The sequence below is a fragment of the Asterias rubens genome, chromosome 15, assembly GCF_902459465.1.
Source record: "Asterias rubens chromosome 15, eAstRub1.3, whole genome shotgun sequence".
Taxonomy (NCBI): Eukaryota; Metazoa; Echinodermata; class Asteroidea; order Forcipulatida; family Asteriidae; genus Asterias; species Asterias rubens.
In genome coordinates this window covers 10,000,138-10,021,311 of record NC_047076.1, presented here as the reverse complement: position 1 = coordinate 10,021,311, position 21,174 = coordinate 10,000,138, and the positions used below count along the sequence as shown (strand labels likewise).

Below are 21,174 nucleotides of genomic sequence, written 5' to 3'. Positions count from 1 at the left end.
TTATAAAATTATGATTAAATCAGTATTGCTACATGAATGCTTTGTTTGAGTACTGGCAGTCTTGTATTGGCTTCGTTTGAATGATAACGTATTGATAAACCGATTTACATATCGATCCGTGGCGTTGATGAAATTGTAAATTGACGCACAGCAGTGATGTACACCATAAAGTATGCTGCGAAGGGACTCGTGGTGTGTAATTTTCGAAAAACTGAAATAAATATAACGGAGATTTATAAAATTATGATAAAATCAGTAATGCTACATGAATGCTTTTTATAGGGAATGACAGTCTTTGATTGGCTTCGTTTGAATGATAACGTATTGATAAAGCGTTTTACAAATCGACCCGTGGCGTTGATGAAATTGTAAACTGTACGCATAGCAGTGTTAGTGTAGTACACGCGCACAGTATGCTGCAAAGGGACTCGTGGTGTGTAATTTTCAAAAATCTGAAACAAATATAATGGAGGTTTATACAAATATGATAAAATCAGTAATGCTACATGAATGCTTTGTTTAGGTAATGAGAGTCTTTGATTGGTCTAATTTGAATGATACCTTGGACTCTCTGATATTTCTGCCTCTGGTAACGACGTAGCTTGGACTCCTTTACCAGCCTAATCTGGATTGTGACGAGGGATGATTCTTGATGAAGTAGCTGGATTAACTTGTAAAAGTGCACTCCATGACAATGACACGCGCTATTGGTTTTTTGATGTTTGCAGTATGCTGTTTTGCGGTGGTAATGGGTCATTAGCTGTAATGGGTCATTAGCTGTTAATGGTTTGTTAACCACTGGTTTGCAAAAACCCCAACTCATCGATCACGAAGCGCATCATAATCAGTTGACAAGTAATTAAATAAAACACCATTTGGGTTTGATTCATTTTTATTTCATAGCCTACTCATCACTATCATTCAACATGTAAATAAATAAAACATTATTTGGATTCGTTTTTATTTCATACTCATCACGAAGCGCAACATAATCAGTTGACAAGTAATTAAATAAAACACCATTTGAGTTTAATTCTTTAATTCACAGCTACATGTGGAAACACGTAATAGTAGGCCGTGTCCGAAACGGCGACTTCGGCTACAGCTACGGCTAGATCGCGCGCGTCTGCCTATCCTTCAACACTGACAGACGCGCTGATCTAGCCGTAGCTGTAGCCGAAGTCGCCAATTCGGACACGGCCTTATTATTAAGTAATTAATGCACAGCGCCCTCAATCGGTGCAATAAGTCTATTGGCGACATGTCGCGACACTAGCAATGTGACCCTTCAGTTGATGCAGAAATTCAGAAACTATGCAGAAATCCTGAAGGTACGAAGTGTCTCGTCTGAAGGTACGAAGTGTCTCGTGAGAAGGTACGAAGTGTCTCACGGGAAGGTACGAAGTGTCTCAAGGGAAGGTACGAAGTGTCCAAGGTACGAAGTGTCCAATTCGGACACGGCCTTATTATTAAGTAATTAATGCACAGCGCCCTCAATCGGTGCAATATGTCTATTGGCGACATGTCGCGACACTAGCAATGTGACCCTTCAGTTGATGCAGAAATTCAGAAACTATGCAGAAATCCTGAAGGTACGAAGTGTCTCGTCTGAAGGTACGAAGTGTCCAAGGTACGAAGTGTCCAAAAGACACTTCGTACCTTCAAAAGGTACGAATCCTTGATCTAGGCATTTGGAACATAGTTCCAGCAGTCAACTGATTTTTTTTTTCAGACTGTTATTAGTGTTAAGGTCACATGCACAAAAAGTCAGAAAAGGCCACATCAACCACCCCCAAGATAAACACTGATATTATGAGACAACTTTTTTTTTTATGAAGTAGCCTGTATTTTGTGTGAATATGATATATAATTACATTAAATGAATGGTTCATCTAAAATGAAGTGGTCCATGGTTTTTGCTGACTGACCGTAAGCATTGAGCCATATGCCGTTGTGCACTGGGCGATCATGTTTATGCCGCTGCGATAGTACTCAAATTCTTTTTACAAGGTTGGCGGGTCTGGAATTGTAATGATCGGGGCACAGTTAAAAATGTGTGGCTATGCCCTCAGCTTCGCTTCGGGCATAGTCATGGTTTTGACATTACCTTGGGCCTATAATTTTAATTGTGCCCCTCATAGCAGTCAATATTTCCATATTTATAGACTGGCATAATTCGGTAAATAGTGCACGTCTATTCCCCCTTGGGCCTCTAAGGGACCTAAGCCGAGAAATAGGACGAGAAATAGTAGCCTACACTATTTACAGAATTATGCCAGTCAATATCATGGGCGTCAATCGTTTAAAATGGTGGTGACACAGAATTAAACGTCCCCCATGTTTTTGACCAGCTCAGCTATACACTGTCCCGCGCCAGCATCAATCCATGGGGGAAACGGATGACGCCACATTCTGATGGGTGGGGACACTATATCAAACGTCCCCCCCCCCCCCTCAAAATTTGCCTATTAAATTGCACCACAGAGCATATGAAATGCCAATTTTTCTCGGGCCCTAAAGCAGGCCTGGCCCCACGCCGTAAAGCGTTCACCCGATGCTCAAAAGAGTGAAGAGGGCGTTTCCCTTTTTGAAAGATGTTATACCTCGGTAACAAATATTGTGAAGTTTGTTTGGTCCATAGGGTCGTCGTAAGAATGCTAGGTTTCATTTGTTTACGCACAAAATGCATGAAAGAACATAACAATTACCACACGTAACTTCCGTGAACCAATCGGGAAGACACTAGACAACAAAACGGAAATTTACCCTCCCCACAAAAAAAAAAAAAAAGGACGGGTAAAAGAAAAGAAAACAAACACACGCATAACAAACGAACACACACAAACTAAAACAACTAAACAAATAAATAATTATAACCCCCCCCCAAAAAAAATACCTAAACACTAGTCCGAAACGGTGTAGTGTCTGCCATCTTGAATGAACTATAACACACGACTGTTTCATGACCAAGTTGTACACAACATAAAACAGCCGAAGAACTTTAGCAATTCATCCTCGTCCAAAGGGTTGTTTTTATTAAGAGTGAAAATAGTTTGTATTGCGACTCGTCGCGCTTACGGCGTGTTTGGTGAAATGTATTGTGGAGCTCGTAGCAGCCGCGACGTGTCTTAGGTCTGCGACGCATCGAAAACCCTACGATGCGTCGCTACTTGCGATGAGTTTCGTGAAATCGGGGGCTGGTGATGTGAGTTTGCACGTGCGCACTTGGTTCTTCACTCAACTATGTGTATGGCCGGTGTCGTATGTCGTATGGATTTAGTACAGAAAAAAACAATGTTTTTTGAGACCTGATAAAAATTATGTACACTTGTGCCCACCAAATCAAAAAACACAATTGAATACCAACCACCCTCGTGTGCTAATACCCAAATTTTGAACCACCGCTAGTGACCGGAAAGTCAAAAAAAAATGTGAAAATATGTCATGATGTTTCCGTGAAACACCACAAACGGTAAATGAAAACGTGTATATTCACAATTCTTGTCTCCAATGATTCAACTTTACACGAAGGCAACGGTGCAGTCTGGCGGTACCACACCTTCTGTACAAAGAGATCTAATAGTTAATCGGCCGTCCAGCTGGAGGTCTCCTATTTTTTTTTCCTTGGTCAGACAGGGGCATTGTCAGGGTATTCTTCTGTTACTCTGCGATTTTGCGGGCCGTTCGAGCTCCTTCTCTTCCTTCCTCCATGGTAAGACTTACACGTAACGGGCATGAATCTATGTAAATAAGGGGACACAAATCAAATGTCCCTCCATGTTTTTGACCATCTTAGTTTTTGCACTGTTAAGATCAAACCCTGTCCCCGTCATTGGCATCAATCCAGGGGGGGGGTGTTTCCCCAATTTATGTTAGCTCGTGTGTCTTATAAACTTATAAGGGCACGTGCAAGTCATTTCCATACTTTTTAGTTCTCTTGTAATTATAGCGCTGTCTCTGTCTGTAATTGCGGCCCCCATGACTAGCTCGAGCGATATCGGTCCTCTCCTAACCTCAGGCTGCGCACCCAGTGGTGTTATTTCTGTTCCATTTGACACCAAATTCATTGAGACGTTTCTGAGATTGTTTTCATTTTCCGTAAACCTTGCGTACAAACATTGCAAGCAATCGACTAAACATACCCTTTTATGTTAATTTTGTTTTAATGAAAAGTCAAGTATTTTCAAAATCCAAAAGTGCAAAAGTCGTTTTGCTTAAATTTGTATTGTTTCGTTCGAAAATTTGGCCTCTACATGGCCTAAGATTGCACCACAGAGCATCTAGAATGCAAAATTTTCCCGTGCCCTTTCAGCAGCGGGCCAGGCCCCACGCCGTAACACACTTACAATCATGCTTACTCTTTGACAGATTTGCCCCCTAGAATTCGTGTCACAGATCCACACCTGAAGAAGCTGTTAACCCAAAGGGTTCTACTGCTGCACACATTTTAAAGGCTTTATGTTCTGCTTCATTATGCCTCAAAATTGGTCTAAGATTGCACCACAGAGGATCTACAATGATAAATTTTCCCGGGCCCTTGAGAGGCCCGGACCCCACGTGTTTTAAGGTTTTGCGTTCTGCAGTTTATTTTATTTTATAGATGCAGTTAGAGAATAAAATGGTGCACCATCATTGGAAATAGGCGTTACATTGCAACATCTGAGAGGGGCACATCATCCCTAATACTCCCTAGATTGCACCATAAAGCATCTCCGGCCTAAAATTTTCCTGGGCCCTAAAGCGGACCCGGACTCCACGCCGTTATTTTTATGGCTTACGATGTCCCCTATATCTTCCATGGTCAATATGTGAAAAATATCACACTTGTTGCTATGGATCGACCAATCAGAATAAAAATAATAATATTATATTCTATGACGTGGTGTGCGCGCGTGCCCAGGGCGGGTAAACTCATCAGCAGTCATGCAATAAGGGGTTGGTGTTGGATATAGACCTTCATCACGGTGCAGCCATCTTTAATTTCTCCCGTTAATATCAATTTTACCAATTACCAAACCGAGGCTGGACGAACTAAATAGTCTGGTTCCTATTTTCAAAAGGAGTGTTAGCATTCATTATTGTTATTCGATTTGAGGAACATGACCAAGATGGGGGCAGCAATAATGGACCTTTATCATAATATTATGATAAAGGTCCATTGTATTAAAAGTCGTTGAGAAATGTACTTCCCAAATATTCGAGTTTTGCAAACCATAGACATACTGGAATAATACCTAGGTATTATTAGGTGTTCGGCCAATAGCCGAACAACTATTGTTATTGTTCTGTTTTTTGTTTTTTTTTCCCTCGCGTTCTTCTTTCCCTGCGAACCTTCTCCAGCAATTTTAAACAAAAGTAAAGCTTGTACAAACTTAAAACTTACTATGTACATAGGCAATAGTGAGTAGATGAAACCGCCACTTTTTGGGAATGATGACGTCATTGATGACGTCATGGCAAGGTTTTTAAAGTTGAAAAACGACATTTGCTTTTCGCTGTATCTCAACAAATATAAAAGCTATGATGTTCATACTTGGGCATCAGATAGATAAAGACTTGGACAACATTTGAAAAGTTAACGCCAAAATCGTATGACCTCATCTTCCGGTCGTACCGGAAGGTCAAACTCTGCCTTTGTGTTTTTTGTGTTTTTTTGTAAAAAAAGACAATTTGTTGTCATAACTCAAGATTGATATGGAATTTAACATTGAAACTTATCAGACAATTGAACCTTAATAATAAGACCACACAAACTTAGTGATGTCATGATGACGTCATCAGGTTTTGAATTACAACAAATCAAAGTTAAATATTTTAAAGAAATCATAACTCCTGAACCACATGGTCGATTTTGACAATCTACATATCATCGGACAGGTCGATCAAACTTCAAAAAACGCTACACACAAAATGACCCCATTTGACCTTGACTTCCGGTTCAAATCAAAAGTTGAACAATTTTACAATTTTTGATCTCTAAAACTACGTAACTTTTCAACATAAATTTTGCATCCCGTTATAGATGAGTGATCCTGCTCAAACTTTCCCACAGAGATGATACCAATTTGACCTGAAACTCTGGTCGAAATCGGACGATAAAGCCCACGGATGTGTTGACCCGCGTGATAACTGTGTACACTGCAAAAGCCCTTTGGCTGGCCGTTCCGCTCCATTGATCACACCTTTATCAGTCCATGAGGCCTGTGTGTTCTGCTCGGAATAGTGCATCGTTTGACTGTACGCGTGATTTCGATTCATGTTTTGACAAGTCTCAGGTCATTGTACTTACAACGTAGCGCTAGTTTAATGGTGTACCAACATTTTACAATTGAAGTCCGCTCATATCATATTCGGCGTCAAATTGTTCCCCTGTTCGCCCTTCTCATGGCTTAATTATCAAAACGGAATTAAAGACGAAGCTTCGCTGAGATGGCCACCTACTGCAGCGATTCGTATGACTTTTAATTATGTGAGAAAATGCAACCAGAAAAAGACGAACATTGGTTATGTTTTGATCAAACACCGGGAAGCGGATTCGTGACATCGACTCGTGAAGGGTGTTTCTATCCGGCACTCACGGCAGTGTTTAGCGCGCTACACGGTAAAGCTTTGTGTACAAATCATTGCTTTTCAAAGTAAGTGTTTATTTAATGCCTAACACAATCTAACGTGCATCCCAGTTATTCTAGTTGTATCTGTACCCGTGTCGTACACTTGCGAAACCTCTGTAATACTTAATAAATAAGTCTTTTACAGTTATTTACTTCACAAGTCTAAAATTAGTAAACTGTTGTTTCGTATAAAGTTTCCCCAAATCCAGTTAACCTTTTAAGAAGTTTACTCTTGAGTTAAACATCACAAGGATCACAAAACCTTCAAACTTTGCACATAGTTAGCTCTTTACTAATAAAATACATCACTTTAACAAGTATTAAACTTAGCATTTGTTTTCTGTGCAAAGAAAGGTATAAATGTAATAGATTTACACTTTTACTTTCTGTGAAAATTAAAAAGCTATCAACAATCTGTTCATAGATTTAATTTTCCTTGTGTTCTTCTTTACCTCTGAACCTTCCCAAGCAATTTTAAACAAAAGTTAAGCTTGTATAAACTTAAAACTTACTATGTACATAGGCACCAGTGAGTTGATGAAACCGCCACTTTTTTAGAATGATGACGTCATGACAGGGTTTTTAATGTTAAAAAAGGACCGTTTGCTTGTTGCTGTATCTCAACGAATATAAAAGCTATGATGTTCATACTTGTGCATCGGATAGATAAAGACTTGGACAACATTTGAAAAGTTAACGCTAAAATCGTACCACCTTAATTTCCGGGTCGTTACCCTGGGTCAAAGTTCGCCTTCGTGTTTTTTTCATAAAAAAACAACTTTTGAGCTTATCTACGGCATAACTCAAGATTGAGATCGATTTGAACCTTGAAACTCAATAGATAGTTGAACCTTAGTATTTTTAAGACAACACAGGCCTAATTACGTCAAAATGACGTCATCAGGTATTGAATAACAATAAAATGTGTAAAAATCATATGGCGCGAAAATTTGTGGGGGAATTCCAAACAGCGCTCTCTTTTTGCCCACCAAAGAGGGCGCTGTTGATTATCAAATCTGTGTACAGCATCCAGTGCAGGGGTGAGCTAGATTTTTAAAGGGCTTTCATAAGTTGCAAACAAAAAAACTGATGTCAATCTCACACAAACATATTGCATTTGTGAAGAAACAAGGCGTTCAAAAGTGTGATACAAGCTTAACTATAAAATAACGACGCATTGTATAAAAAACATCTTTATGGTTCAATGTTTTTGAACTACGTCATCACGTAACGTCCAACCGAACACCGTGTTTTTGTAATTAACAAAAAACACTATGTCTAGTTGTACTTACAACGTAGCGTTAGTTTAATGGTGTACCAACATTTTACAATTGAAGTCCGCTCATATTCGGCGTCAAATTGTTCCCCTGTTCGCCCTTCTCATGGCTTAATTATCAAAACGGAATTAAAGACGAAGCTTCGCTGAGATGGCCACCTACTTCAGTGATTCGTATGACTTTTAATAATGTGAGAAAATGCAACCAGAAAAAGACGAACATTGGTTATGTTTTGATCAAACACCGGGAAGCGGATTCGTGACATCGACTCGTGAAGGGTGTTTCTATCCGGCACTCAAGGCAGTGTTTAGCGCGCTACACGGTAAAGCTTTGTGTACAAATCATTGCTTTTCAAAATAAGTGTTTATTTAATGCCTAACAAAATCTAACGTGCATCCCAGTTATCGTAGTTGTATCTGTACCCGTGCCGTACACTTGCGAAACCTCTGTAATACTTCATAAATAAGTCTTTTACAGTTATTTACTTCACAAGTCTAAAATTAGTAAACTGTTGTTTCGTATAAAGTTTCCCAAAATCTTTTAAGAAGTTTACTCTTGAGTTAAACATCACAAGGATCACAAAACCTTCAAACTTTGCACATAGTTAGCTCTTTACTAATAAAATACATCGCTTTATAAGTATTAACCTTAGCATTTGTTTTCTGTGCAAAGAAAGGTATAAATGTAATAGATTTACACTTTTACTTTTTGTGAAAATTAAAAAGCTATCAACAATCTGTTCATTCCCACTTTTTGGGAATGATGACGTCATTGATGACATCATGGCAAGGTTTTTAAAGTTGAAAAACGACATTTGCTTTTCGCTGTATCTCAACGAATATGAATGCTATGATGTTCATACTTGGGCATCGGATAGATAAAGACTTGGACAACATTTGAAAAGTTAACGCCAAAATCGTATGACCTTAACTTCCGGTCGTTACCCTGGGTCAAAGTTCGCCTTCGCATTTTTTCATCAAAAAACAACTTTTGAGCTTTAAAACAAAAGTAAAGCTTGTACAAACTTAAAACTTACTTTGTACATAGGCACTAGTGCGTAGATGAAACTGCCACTTTTTTGGATTGATGACGTCATTGATGACATCATGGCAAGGTTTTTAATGTTGAAAAATTACAATTTGCTTGTTGCTGTATCTCAACGAATATTGAAGCTATGATGTTCATATTTCAGCATCGGATAGATAAAGACTTGGACAACATTTGAAAAGTTAACGCCAAAATCGTACGACCTTAACTTCCGGGTCGTTACCCTGGGTCAAAGTTCGCCTTTGTGTATTTTACATCAAAAAACAACTTTTGAGCTTTTAAACAAAAGTAAAGCTTGTACAAACTTAAAACTTACTGTGTTCATAGGTAATAGTGATTAGATAAAACCGCCACTTTTTTGGATTGATGACGTAATTGATGACGTCATGACAGGGTTTTTAATGTTCAAAAATGATCATTTGCTTGTTGAAGTATCTCAACGAATATAAAAGCTATGATGTTCATACTTGGGCATCGGATAGATAAAGACTTGGACAACATTTGAAAAGTTAACGCTAAAATCGTACGACCTTAACTTCCGGGTCGAAGTTCGGGTCAAAGTTCGCCTTCGTGTTTTTTTCATAAAAAAACAACTTTTGAGCTTATCTACGGCATAACTCAAGATTGAGATCGATTTGAACATTGAAACTCAATAGATAGTTGAACCTTAGCATTTTTAAGACAACACAGGCCTAATTACGTCATAATGACGTCAACAGGTATTGAATAACAATAAAATGTGTAAAAATCATATGGCGCGAAAGTTTTTGGGGGAATTCCCAACAGCGCTCTCTTTTTGCCCACCAAAGAGGGCGCTGTTGATTATCAAATCTGTGTACAGCATCAAGTGCAGGGGTGAGCTAGATTTTTAAAGGGCTTTCATAAGTTGCAAACAAAAAACTGATGCCAATCTCACACAAACATATTGCATTTGTGAAGAAACAAGGCGTTCAAAAGTGTGATACAAGTTTAACTATAAAATAACGACACATTGTATAAAAAACATCTTTATGGTTCAATGTTTTTGAACTACGTCATCACGTAACGTCCAACCGAACACCGTGTTTTTGTAATTAACAAAAAACACTATGTCTAGTTGTTTATATCTTTGGTCTAGACGCGTACTAGAATGTCTTCTGCACTGTGATGACACAGAGTTTAATAAGGGAATCAGTGTGTGTTGAATCGGTTTTCAGTAGTGGTTTAATATAATCCCAACAAGGCCTGGTACTTGATAATATTACCGAGACGAACAAGAACCATGCCTCGGCGGGTTTAAACCACTAGTTGAAAACCGATTCAACACACTTTGATTCCCATTCGTAAATACCTTTTCGGTCAAAAAACATCAACACTTTTGGTCAAAAAGTAAAATAAATGCAAAAATTATAATTGTTCAATGATTTTTTTCAACACAACACCCCTCCAGCTTAGCCCTATATAGGACTCTTTCTCTGTACACAGGAACAGAGTCCTAACTAATGAGGCCCGTTTCTGGGGCGGAACAATTTCACAGCTTCATAACTTAAATCTTACCTGCAACAAGCCACTAATTTCAACAGATTCACATTCCATGGCGGCATACATTTTTCTGCGGTGGGTTTTGGTTCTCATATTTTCCTCACAAATCCGTCATTTTCGTGAAATAATGCAGCTTCCAACATTAAAAAATTCCAGTTTCGATCGTTTTCTCACAGTGTTGTCTGTCATGCAAGAGAGTGATCAGTATGTACAGAAGAGGACAACGAACATTAAGCTATAATTTTGCATAACTAATGCAGCGGCAAATTTATCAATTTTTACCGATTATATTTTAAATAATGTTTTTTTTTTAGAAAAGCAAGTGCATAAATCAACAGGAATGACTTGAGTAGCTGTAAAATGTTTGTAGTTAATACAATGCACAAGGAAATTTAAATTGATGGGCTATCATTGTTAAAGTAAAGTTTTAAAGTTAAGGATTTCATCGCAGCTTTCCTTCAACATTATTATCATTGATGTATCAGATGTCTGTGTCAAAGGATGTCCTTCTTGTGTCCATTTGTTTTTATCACAGATGCTGCAAGTGTGGCTGGCAAACTGGAGGTTTTGTTGTGTGTAGAAAGTATGCCCACTGTTCTAATACAGGGAGACAAAACAAACAATTTGACCTAAGATTGGGACTTTAACAAAATACAAACTTCACCTGCAAACTTGCACAAAAAAAAATTCATTATTTTACATAGCCCTATCTTCAAGAAGAGTTTTTCAACAGTTTGTTTACATGGTTAATACAATCAGGGCTCGATTTTGGGGAAAAAATTCTCAAGACTTTTACTGGACCAGAGAATTTGACAAGACTGGGATCGATATGAGGAGCACACTTTCTACACACTACATTGAAACTGCTGTTAGAACAAGCACTAAAAGAAGATATATTGGCATTCAATAGATATGTGGTCGATTTCCAGCGCTTAGTACGAAACGTTCGTGGGTTTGAGGGAACAGTGAAGAACTGTTCGTCTGCTTATTAAACTACGCACACTCCGTCGTTATAATGTTTGAAGATGACAACATAACTTTGAGAAGGGGATTAATCATTTTACCAATGTATGACAAAACAATTGTTGTACGTTGTTTTTTGGGGTCCATGGGTTTTGTACACAAATGGCACCCTCGGCTTCGCCTCGGGTGCCATTTCCCCTCGGGTGTACATAACGCCATGTACCCCGTCACAGCGTGCAACAATTGTATAATGTCCCCTTTATGTCTGACCGTCTTTATCATTGAACTCAAATATTGCACTGTGTAAGACCATGGGGAAGGAAGAGAAGGAGCTCCAACGAAGGGACTTCAAGAGTCGAACCTGTGGTACCGCGGTCGTTTAACGACACCTCGTAATCACCCACATACCTTATACAGAAAATGGGCGACCTGCCCCCGATTTCACGAAGCGCTGTGACGCGTCGCAAGTGCAAGTTGCGACCGGTTACACGTCGTAAGTTGCGATGCATATGAAATCGATTTCATCAAAGTTACGATTTGGATGCGCCGCAAGTTCCTTGACAACGAGGAAGAACACGTCGTAAGTTACGACGACCCATAGGGTCGTCGTAAGTTACGACGACCCATAGGGTCGTCGTAAGAATGCTATGTTTCATTTGTTTACGCACAAAATGCATGAAAGAACATAACAATTACCACACGTACTTCCGTGAACCAATCGGGAAGACACTAGACAACAAAATGGAAATTTACCCTCCCCACAAAAAAAAAAAAAGGACGGGTAAAAGAAAAGAAAACAAACACACGCATAACAAACGAACACACACAAACTAAAACAACTAAACAAATAAATAATTATAACCCCCCCCCCCAAAAAAAATACCTAAACACTAGTCCGAAACGGTGTAGTGTCTGCCATCTTGAATGAACTATAACACACGACTGTTTCATTGTCTGAGGTGTTTATGAATGAATATTTACCGATGGCCAGCGCTTCCACACTCCCATCAAGTCGGGACCTCATTAATTGCGTGCTGGGGAGTTTCCCTTTTGCTGTTAGACCATGGGATGATCGCTAGAATTGTTCAAAACCGTAGTCCCCACTTTTGGACCAGGCAATTTTTGCTGTTGCTTGGCGAAAATCCTGCACCGTATCCCGAAAAGAAACAATTACGGCGACAAATAGTGATCTAAAAATCCTCAGAAGCCTGCGATGTGGGTGACGTCATTCGAAGCATTATCATGTTTCGTTCCCACACTGTACCGTTCTAACATACTTCTTCAAACCCCTGAACAAAAGGATGCCGATTTCAAGCTCGTTCGACAAAATGATAAGTTATCACACAAGCGCGAGTGGAAATACGAACAAACTTTTGATAATGCGTCTGCGTCCCATAACTCGGCCGCGCGTGTGATAATAAAAATTTAACACACGCACGTCGTAGCAACGAAAAACAAATGGCATTGTACTTGATGTTAAATTAATAAAAATCATGGGTTTTTGTTGTAGGCCTTTGCATGTAATCCGACAGAAAAGGGGAAAATTTACTTCGTTCAGATTAAACACTTGGAAAAGGTTCTTGCACTGCCGTGAACGATTGGTAAATAGTCCCAGTGTATACAGACGTTGTCAAAAAATACTGTTTTGACCTAACAATCATGACCCAAAAATTGGTCTGTTGCTTAGCAACAACCAAATTCGGACTCAGTACCATTGAAAACCCTTCTGCATCAAATTTCATGCGGTCCGGAGATGGGGACCACGGAACCCCTAAAATAGGCCCCTTTTCAATTAGTCTGGTTCCCTGACCAAAGATTCCTTGACGTCTCTTGTTAAAAATCTTAGGTCAGGTATCACCCACGGTTAAAAATAGAGCATGACGCAACTTGTCAGGGTCGGGGGTCATCTCCAGGGAAACCACGTCTGCACGTACTACTAGTTGCGATAACGTAACCCTCCTCCCAACGGCCGCCAGGCCGGAGGGTTACGAGATTATTTTGATTGCAATTACTTACAATCTGGTTCAACACGTATAATTTCGACAGCTAGTCACCCGATTTTGCCCCATTTTTACCACTTTTAAAAATCATGAAACTTAATCCTCAATCAATGTCTAATGAACACTCACATGTCAAAACACCTTTGAAAAAATATTTTTGAAGAAAAAGGACAAAAATTCACCAGATCCCGGAGCGATTTCCCAGGTTTATATATTTTGAACTTGTCGCATCGCTTTGCAAATGCTTATTTAGGCACAACGCCTGCCTACATTTGGAATAACTGGCATAAAAACTCAGTCAAGGCGCACCGGTCAGAAAAACCTTTCATTTCATTTGTTTCGTATTCATGACCGTCGCGGCTATGAATATATAATGAGCTACGGCCGACAGGACTGACATTACGAGTCCGTACTGAACATCAACGATACTGTCCGAATGTTAACGACAACACGTTCGGAACCGTTCGGATAACTTCGAAAGAGGAGGAATTCCTCCTTTTTGGTCACGTGATTTTGGGTGATAGCGGACCGCGCGTATCCACCGCTGTTGCGGGGCGACAAACGGTTGTACGCACGCGCGCAAATCCGTTCTGTGAAGGGCGCTCGCTGTTGTCAGCTGTAACGTTGTTTACATTGCGTATTTAAATTTTTTGGCAACGGTTGTATATGCAAAGTGCGACGTAGCGAGGTTCATGAATAATAAACAATATTTTTCTCTACATAATTTCAAAGGTCACGATGAGAACTGTCGTTTAAAATACATGCCAACGGACACACTGTCTCGTGTCACGAGATACGTTAACCCAAAGAGCGTGGTGCAAGCCGACGTTTTTGGCATTGTATAAACACTGAAACTGAGTTTTTACTGGATTTTCTGCTCGAAATTAACGAAGTAGGGAAGTTAATCCACGATTTAATGAAATCCTCATGTGAAGAGTGACTCATAAGGAAGAGACTGGTGCGAAAGGCGAGTCAGCAAACCCTTATCAAATCTCAGTCATGTTCGATCAAAACATGTGCAAAACGGAGTAATTGATACTTCACATTGTGACATTGCACACACCATGCTGGCGCGCTGGCCGGGATGCGTCGCAATGTGATACTCTGACATACACGTTTCTTAATTATATAATTTATACATGACTATTTATCAATGTAAATGGTGATTATTGACGATGTCCTTCTATTCTAAATACTATAGGCCTAGTCATAGTTGTTATTTTAATGATGGGGGGGGGAAGACTTAGTCTGTCAGCCATTTTAAAAAGTAAAAAAATAAAAATAATAATATTAAATAAAAAACATTGGGGAGCCCCTTTCAATAATCATTTATGAATAAAATGATGCTGAGTTTTATATGCCTTTTTGTTCCCTAGTAAACCATTTTACAAAAACTGTCATTGCGGATTTATACGTGTAGTGTCCTGTAGAGTTATAAACAACTGCGTGTTTCAATTGATGTATTTTTACTTTTTAGTTTAAAATACTGATTGCACAATTCGTAGGACTACAAATAAAATGAACTAAAAAAAGAAAAAATACTTGCTCAAAAATTCTTTGAAACTGATCTACGCACCTATTGCTATTTTATTTCTAGGGTGGGGATTGAGTAGCTGTGCAGCACTTCCTCTTCCGGCTTCTTGGTTGGGGACACTTGCTTGAAATCGATGGGTGGACAGTGAGAAGGTGGTCTTGCATTACACACATCAATTTGTAGAGATCAGGGTTGGTTTCTTTGGTGTTTCGAGCCCCATCAAAGCGCTTAGTACTGTTGTTGAACACTGCGTGCATGGAGTCGCCACCCTGCTCTCCCAAAAGTCCCAGACCATGCTTGTTGAGTTTGATGAATGGCAGAACATGTTCCTCCAGGATGTGCATTTTTGGCGGAAAGCTCTTACCAGGAAATGTTGTGCGGTAGTACAACATGAAGTGGCTTATGTCTTCATCTAAAATAAAGTTATTTGGTTGGTTAACATTTTAGATAGCTTGGCACAAAATAAATTTAAATACATTAATTACATGTTAAGTTTCAACTGAATATTTTTTTGAAACAAAATGTATAGGCCTATAGTATACTAAATCAGCATTTACTTACCAAGTGTTACGATTTCACTGTCACTTAAGAAGCTTGCTTTATTGTACACATTGTGGCAGTTGGCAAAAAGACGGAATAATTCAGAGAACTTGTTTGCAATCATTTCAGCTTGATGTACTTGCATCGGACACAGATGTTTGGTTTCCTGAACGATTGTACCGGTCACTTTGGTGATATTCATTTCCTGAAATGCAATTGAACAAGCAACTGGTAAGAAATTAAATTATTTGTCAAAGCTTTTCTTTTAATAATTGACATACGGGATATATATCTTACCTGTAGACACTTGTTGACATGATTTCCATGATTTCCAACGTGTTCGAATAGTAAGCCTGTCTTCGAACTTTAATCTCTTGCAACGTGTTATCCAATTTTAGCAGCAGTGGATTCTGATGTTCAGGCAAAGTTTTAACATTTGTTGAACTGATTGCCTCCTGTAAATAAAACAAAATAAACAAGTGATTACATGCTGTTTAGTATCATACTTTTTCATGGCTGAAAATGTTACATACAATTTTTGAATAACATTAAACTTGAAATGTACCTGTCTTATCAGTTCCTCTCCCAGGGCATTCATGTCAGATGTCACACTTGCAACAACCTCTGCAACGTCAATGTTGTCATTAACGAGTGCAACCAATGCCAACTGGTCTTGCAACTCTCTCATCTCACTGTGGATTTCCTGACATCTTTGTTCAGCCTGAGAAACCTCTGCAATTTGTGCGACATACAGTGGAAAGGGGCCATTTCCGAGACCAGCTGCACCTTGTGGGATTTTGCAAGTTCTTTGGCGATACTTTCACCAAGCTCCTTGCATTCCAACTCCATCAAAGTATAAAACTTAAACCAGAGCCCAAGACTGATATGCAGGGGAAGCGGGCATACCTGAGAAGAGGAATTGAAAATTACATGTATTTACTTATTAAAAGGTAAAATTGGCTTGTAACGTGACATAAGAAAGTTTTAATAATGAGTGACACAAGTATAAAATATTACTTACACAGTGGATTGGAATGGCAAAGAATGCCTCATCGATGACATTGTTAAACTTCTTTGCCATGTTGAGCCTGCCTCCAGCTGCCAGAAATTGTTGGTGATGGATCTTGAGGGACTCAATAGTTCGTAGATCACAAGGAGGATGCTGGGCCTTGGGGATTATCGTGTCCTTGTTAACTACATTACACCAGAGGCATGAATGGCGACCTATAACAAATATTTAGCAACAATGGTTATAAAATAGAATACTGCAAAATATTATTAACCAATACAATTCACATTTCAGGTTGCAACTTACCGCTGGGACCAGACAGGCCGTACATCCTACAAAGGAACTCGTAATCACCGAACATGAACACTACAAGTTTCTTTCCCCTGAAAAAGAAAAGAGATGGTAATTACAAAACTTGCTATAATAATAATAACATTCTGGGTCAAATTGTGAGGGGACAATGGTGGAGGCTCTTGAGTTATAACATGTTAGTCACATAATACTCACTAATTGAAAAAGTTTTTGTTTTGTTATTTTGTTATATTGTTTATTGACCGGGATTGGGGGGGGGGGGCAAGAGTTACATTATGGAATTATAACGGGAATACCAGTTATCAAAAGATTACCTCCATGTGCTACTGGACAAAGCTTCAACCTGTGGTTTATAGTGGTCAAGTGCTACATGCAGATTTGCGGCAGAGTCGCTTGCCTCGAAGACGCAGATCACACTTGTGTTTCGTCTTGAGTTGGGGTTCTCGACATTGGCAAACTGAAGCATCATTTTGAATGAGCCTCCGCCCTTGTCCCCACCCAATTTGATCCAGACTTCGTTTGTTGGTTGTCCTTTATCCCATGTAAGCTTACCGCACCTGTAAAATGTATTGCATGTGGATACACCAATTAGACATGTGAAATTTGTATATCAACTGAGTTATAAAGGCCTGTTTTGGTTATTATTAGAAACAAGTTATTTTTATCTCTGAGATTAATTGCAACTAAATTACCTTCCGTACTCCAAAATGTCCATTGTGTATTTATGCAAATCAATGATGTACACACATGGAGCTTGCTTGGTCACAATGGAATCCTTCTCGTGAAAGAGAAATGGCATCAAGTCTCCTTTTAGGGTCTCTTGAGACACGCACATTTTGCCGATCTTTCTACTTGCTTGCTCGTTTGCCATTACAACATTGTACTTTCTCAACCACCTGAAGGTTAAAGAAAAATATTGTTTTAATACTCTTTTATAGGAACGAGTATAATGTTATCTTATTAGAAGGTTTAATATTTTCCCATGTGCACAGTCACAGTGTGAAATGAAATGAAATCTTATTCTTACATTTTCAGTTCTCGAAGTGAAGCCCAGGACATTCTCAAAGAGGCTTTCAGGGCAAGTTCTTCAAGAGGTGGGATGAAGGACTTCAACTGCATATCCTGCAGCAGACTTTGCAGCTCATCTCTGGGAGTTGTTATCAGAATTTGGTGTAACTGATAACTTGGTTGACCACCACTTATTGTTGACAACTGTGTCTTCAGCTTGGCATTTCGACTCTGAAGGGTTCTTCTACACACTTCTGTACTTGTTTTTTTAGGACGCGTGACTTGTTGAATACAGAGAGCCTAAAGTGAGAAATTTTAAACTAATCTGTTAAATTTTCTATTTGTGATAATTAATGTCCCCAAAGTAGGAGGTCAATAGTAACCATGCTTGTACATTGCATGTTGTTGCTGAGAACCATGATCTAGATGGGATAGCGCTATACAAATCTGGTTATTATTATTATTATTATTATTATTAAATTTGAATGCATTTTTTAATGTTTGTACAGTGTACTATATGTTTTTTTTAACCTCGTGTGGTGAAACGAATTTTGGTATACATCACACTTTTGTTGAATGATGCCGTAACCAACTGAGGGCGCTCTTTCACTTTAACGGTGAGCGTGAGGATACATGTTGTAAGGTTGTGAAAAGGCCAGACTTTTGGGATTATTTTATTGTCAGAGGAATTTAGTCTCATTCTCATCAATACCGGTAGTATGTAAATTATTTGCAAATAATTATCTAAATATTTAGAATGTGATAACCAACTTCCAGGTCTTTATGAGTAAGTTGAGTAACTTAATTAGGCTGGGGCGTATGAACATTAGCCGGGTTACGGAACAGGGTTTACTTTTGGTCCCTTTTCTGTTTTGGTCGCCAAGTTGCCAGGAGTGTGGTCGGAGAGAAGCTCTTAAAAGTTGTTTTTAACAGAGAAATAAGATGACCAGATGACCAGATGACCAAATAATTGTTCTATAGAAGACAGATCGGTTGGTAAGTTAGATTTTGGCATTTTCGAATTCATTATTTAGGCTAAATAATGTTGACAATAGTCTACCGAGTAAATAGCACATGGTGTACAATGTAAACAGGCATGGGGCAACATTAACGTTAAGTGTCATGCATACTGATGGAGTGTAAACTAAGGTGGATGATTCTCTAAGTAATCTGTAATCTTGTTGTCATTTGATGTAAGAACTTATACGAAGTATTGACTGTATCTTTATGTTAGGTTTTTCTTTGGAATTGAATGGAGATGTAAATATATCATGATATGCTGAGGAGGGTGTGAATTGAGCCTACGCAACCCAAACAAGGTGTCAAGCCTGATTTATTTGTCTTCGGACTAAATTAAAAACACTACAAATTTTGGTAACACGATGGGGTTGCTAAACTGTGCTACTTTGCTGGTTGTCGTCCGGTACATTCAGTGCATTGACTGAGTTCCAGAGAGGGAGTGATCCAAGCTGCAGTGGACACCACCAAGATAAAGTGTGAGCTTGGAGTTCCAGACCTGACTGGCTGGTGGTGATTCGTTGTTCGGGAGCAGTGCAAGTGGAGTGCTATTGGACCCTGTGGAACACAGACTCAATCTATACATGTCATGAGCATGTGCATGTAGGCCTATACCTGTGAAGAGCAACGACCAGTGATTGATCAGCAGTGTGAGGTTTGATTGTTATTCAAATTTAGCACTTTAACATTTAGATAAAGAGTTAACCACTCAGTTTAATATCACATGATATTGTGTAGACCTGTGTTAGTTTTAGTCATAGTAAAAACCAACCGATCCTGTTGAAACAGTTAAGTAGAACTTCACCTGGGTGTAGGTGTTTATGATTGTTTCTGATTGTACAAGTTAGTTTGCTTTTTAGTAACTGAATCGTAATTTCTTGACTTGCAATGGCCCTACCTGAGGCTGATCTGGTGACGCGTTTGGTGGCAGGACTTACTGATGCACTTCGGCAAGATAAGCCTAAATCTGTCATTCAGAGGCCCTTGAAGTTGAGTAAATACTATGGTAGACCGGGAGATCCAACCATTATTTAATGGCTTGAAGATGCAGAGGTGTATCTGCAACAGTGTCGTATTCCTGAGGCAGATAAGGCCAAGGTGGTTGTTCACCACTTAGCGGGTGTTGCTCGCGATGAAATCAAATGCCACAATGACAATGTGACGGGTGTGATTACTGTTTTGTCGAGTTTTGTTTATTACGAACTGTCGCCTGAGGCGACCGTTTTCCGATAAACGCATCAGAAACTGTATTTCTCGATAGCTTTACTGATATAAAAGGTTATCTAAACTGCTTAAATTTGTACTGATACTGCTTAGGTTTACTGATCGGCGTTTAGGGTGAGTGTTATAGAATTGTATTGTTGGCTAAGACTTTCAGTAGTTTCGTAGTATTAAAGATAATTCTAACGGTTTTTCTGCTCTTGAGAAGTTGTAATATGTTACATGTACATGCATTTGATACACGTCAAAGTTCAAAGGTTAAAGTTCGGATGTTTATAAATCCGTTTTATAAGGTTCCAAGTTACAAGTTCTGCTTATGTAAGAATTTATGAATATTGTAACGAAATGGTACCGCGCGGTGGCGCTCCAGGCTTAGCGCGAGAGCAGGCGCCCTTAGCGTGCGAATAGGTGGTTAGGCGGGGCTCTGGCTGCCGCGGGGCATTTTGGGGAGCACGCTGCTGCCTCGTGCGTGGAGAGTGCGTAGCGGGCAGTTGCAGACTGGACAGCGAATGGTACAGACGTGTTTTCAATAGTGGTGTTTAACAATTGGCGGGGAGGATTAAGGAGGCGACGTGAGTAGTGTGTTAATGTGTCGGGAGTAGTAGCAGGGCTAGCGTTCGGAGCTTTGGGAGTTGCGGTGCGTGGTGCCGACAGTTGTGTAACCGAGGGGTAGGTTTTATTGGATTATTTTCTGTGTTATGTATGGCAAGTTGGACGTAGAGACGTGCGGTAATCCACTCCCGTAAGGAGGTCACATTCTATTGTGCATTGTATTGGTTGCTCTGGAGTCCGGGATTTTATCAGGCCCTTAAGGCATATTCTATTGTGCATTGTATTGTTTGCTCGGAGTCCGGGATTTTATCAGGCCCTAAAGGCAGCTTTGGTTTTACCGTAAGTGCGGTTCAGTTACTTTAAGTTAGTTCCAGTTACCTTAAGGGATTTTCCATTTGCTTAAGGGATTTCCAGTTACTTGAGGGATTTCGGTGATCTTAAGTGTTGTCAGTTGCCTTAAGGGACCATTTCTGGCCTTAAGGAAAGGAGGATTACGAAGTGGGAATCAGGAATTACTGTGCTTTTGTAGAGATAATTAATAAAACGGATCAATAGTCAATCA

General features: G+C 39.4%; 1 long non-coding RNA gene across 9 annotated transcripts; it reads left to right on the top strand.

Annotated features, from left to right (window-relative positions):
* Window positions 1-1,230: 1,230 nt before the first annotated feature.
* Window positions 1,231-21,174, top strand: LOC117299842. Of its 9 annotated transcripts, XR_004520119.1 has the most exons (7): window positions 1,231-1,419; window positions 15,017-15,144; window positions 15,623-15,724; window positions 16,071-16,443; window positions 16,797-16,904; window positions 17,850-18,818; window positions 19,057-21,174. It is a non-coding gene; the product is annotated as an uncharacterized LOC117299842 (long non-coding RNA). The 9 variants fall into 9 exon arrangements; XR_004520113.1 differs by having other exon boundaries at window positions 1,231-1,353; window positions 17,850-21,174; XR_004520115.1 differs by having other exon boundaries at window positions 15,017-15,105; window positions 17,850-21,174.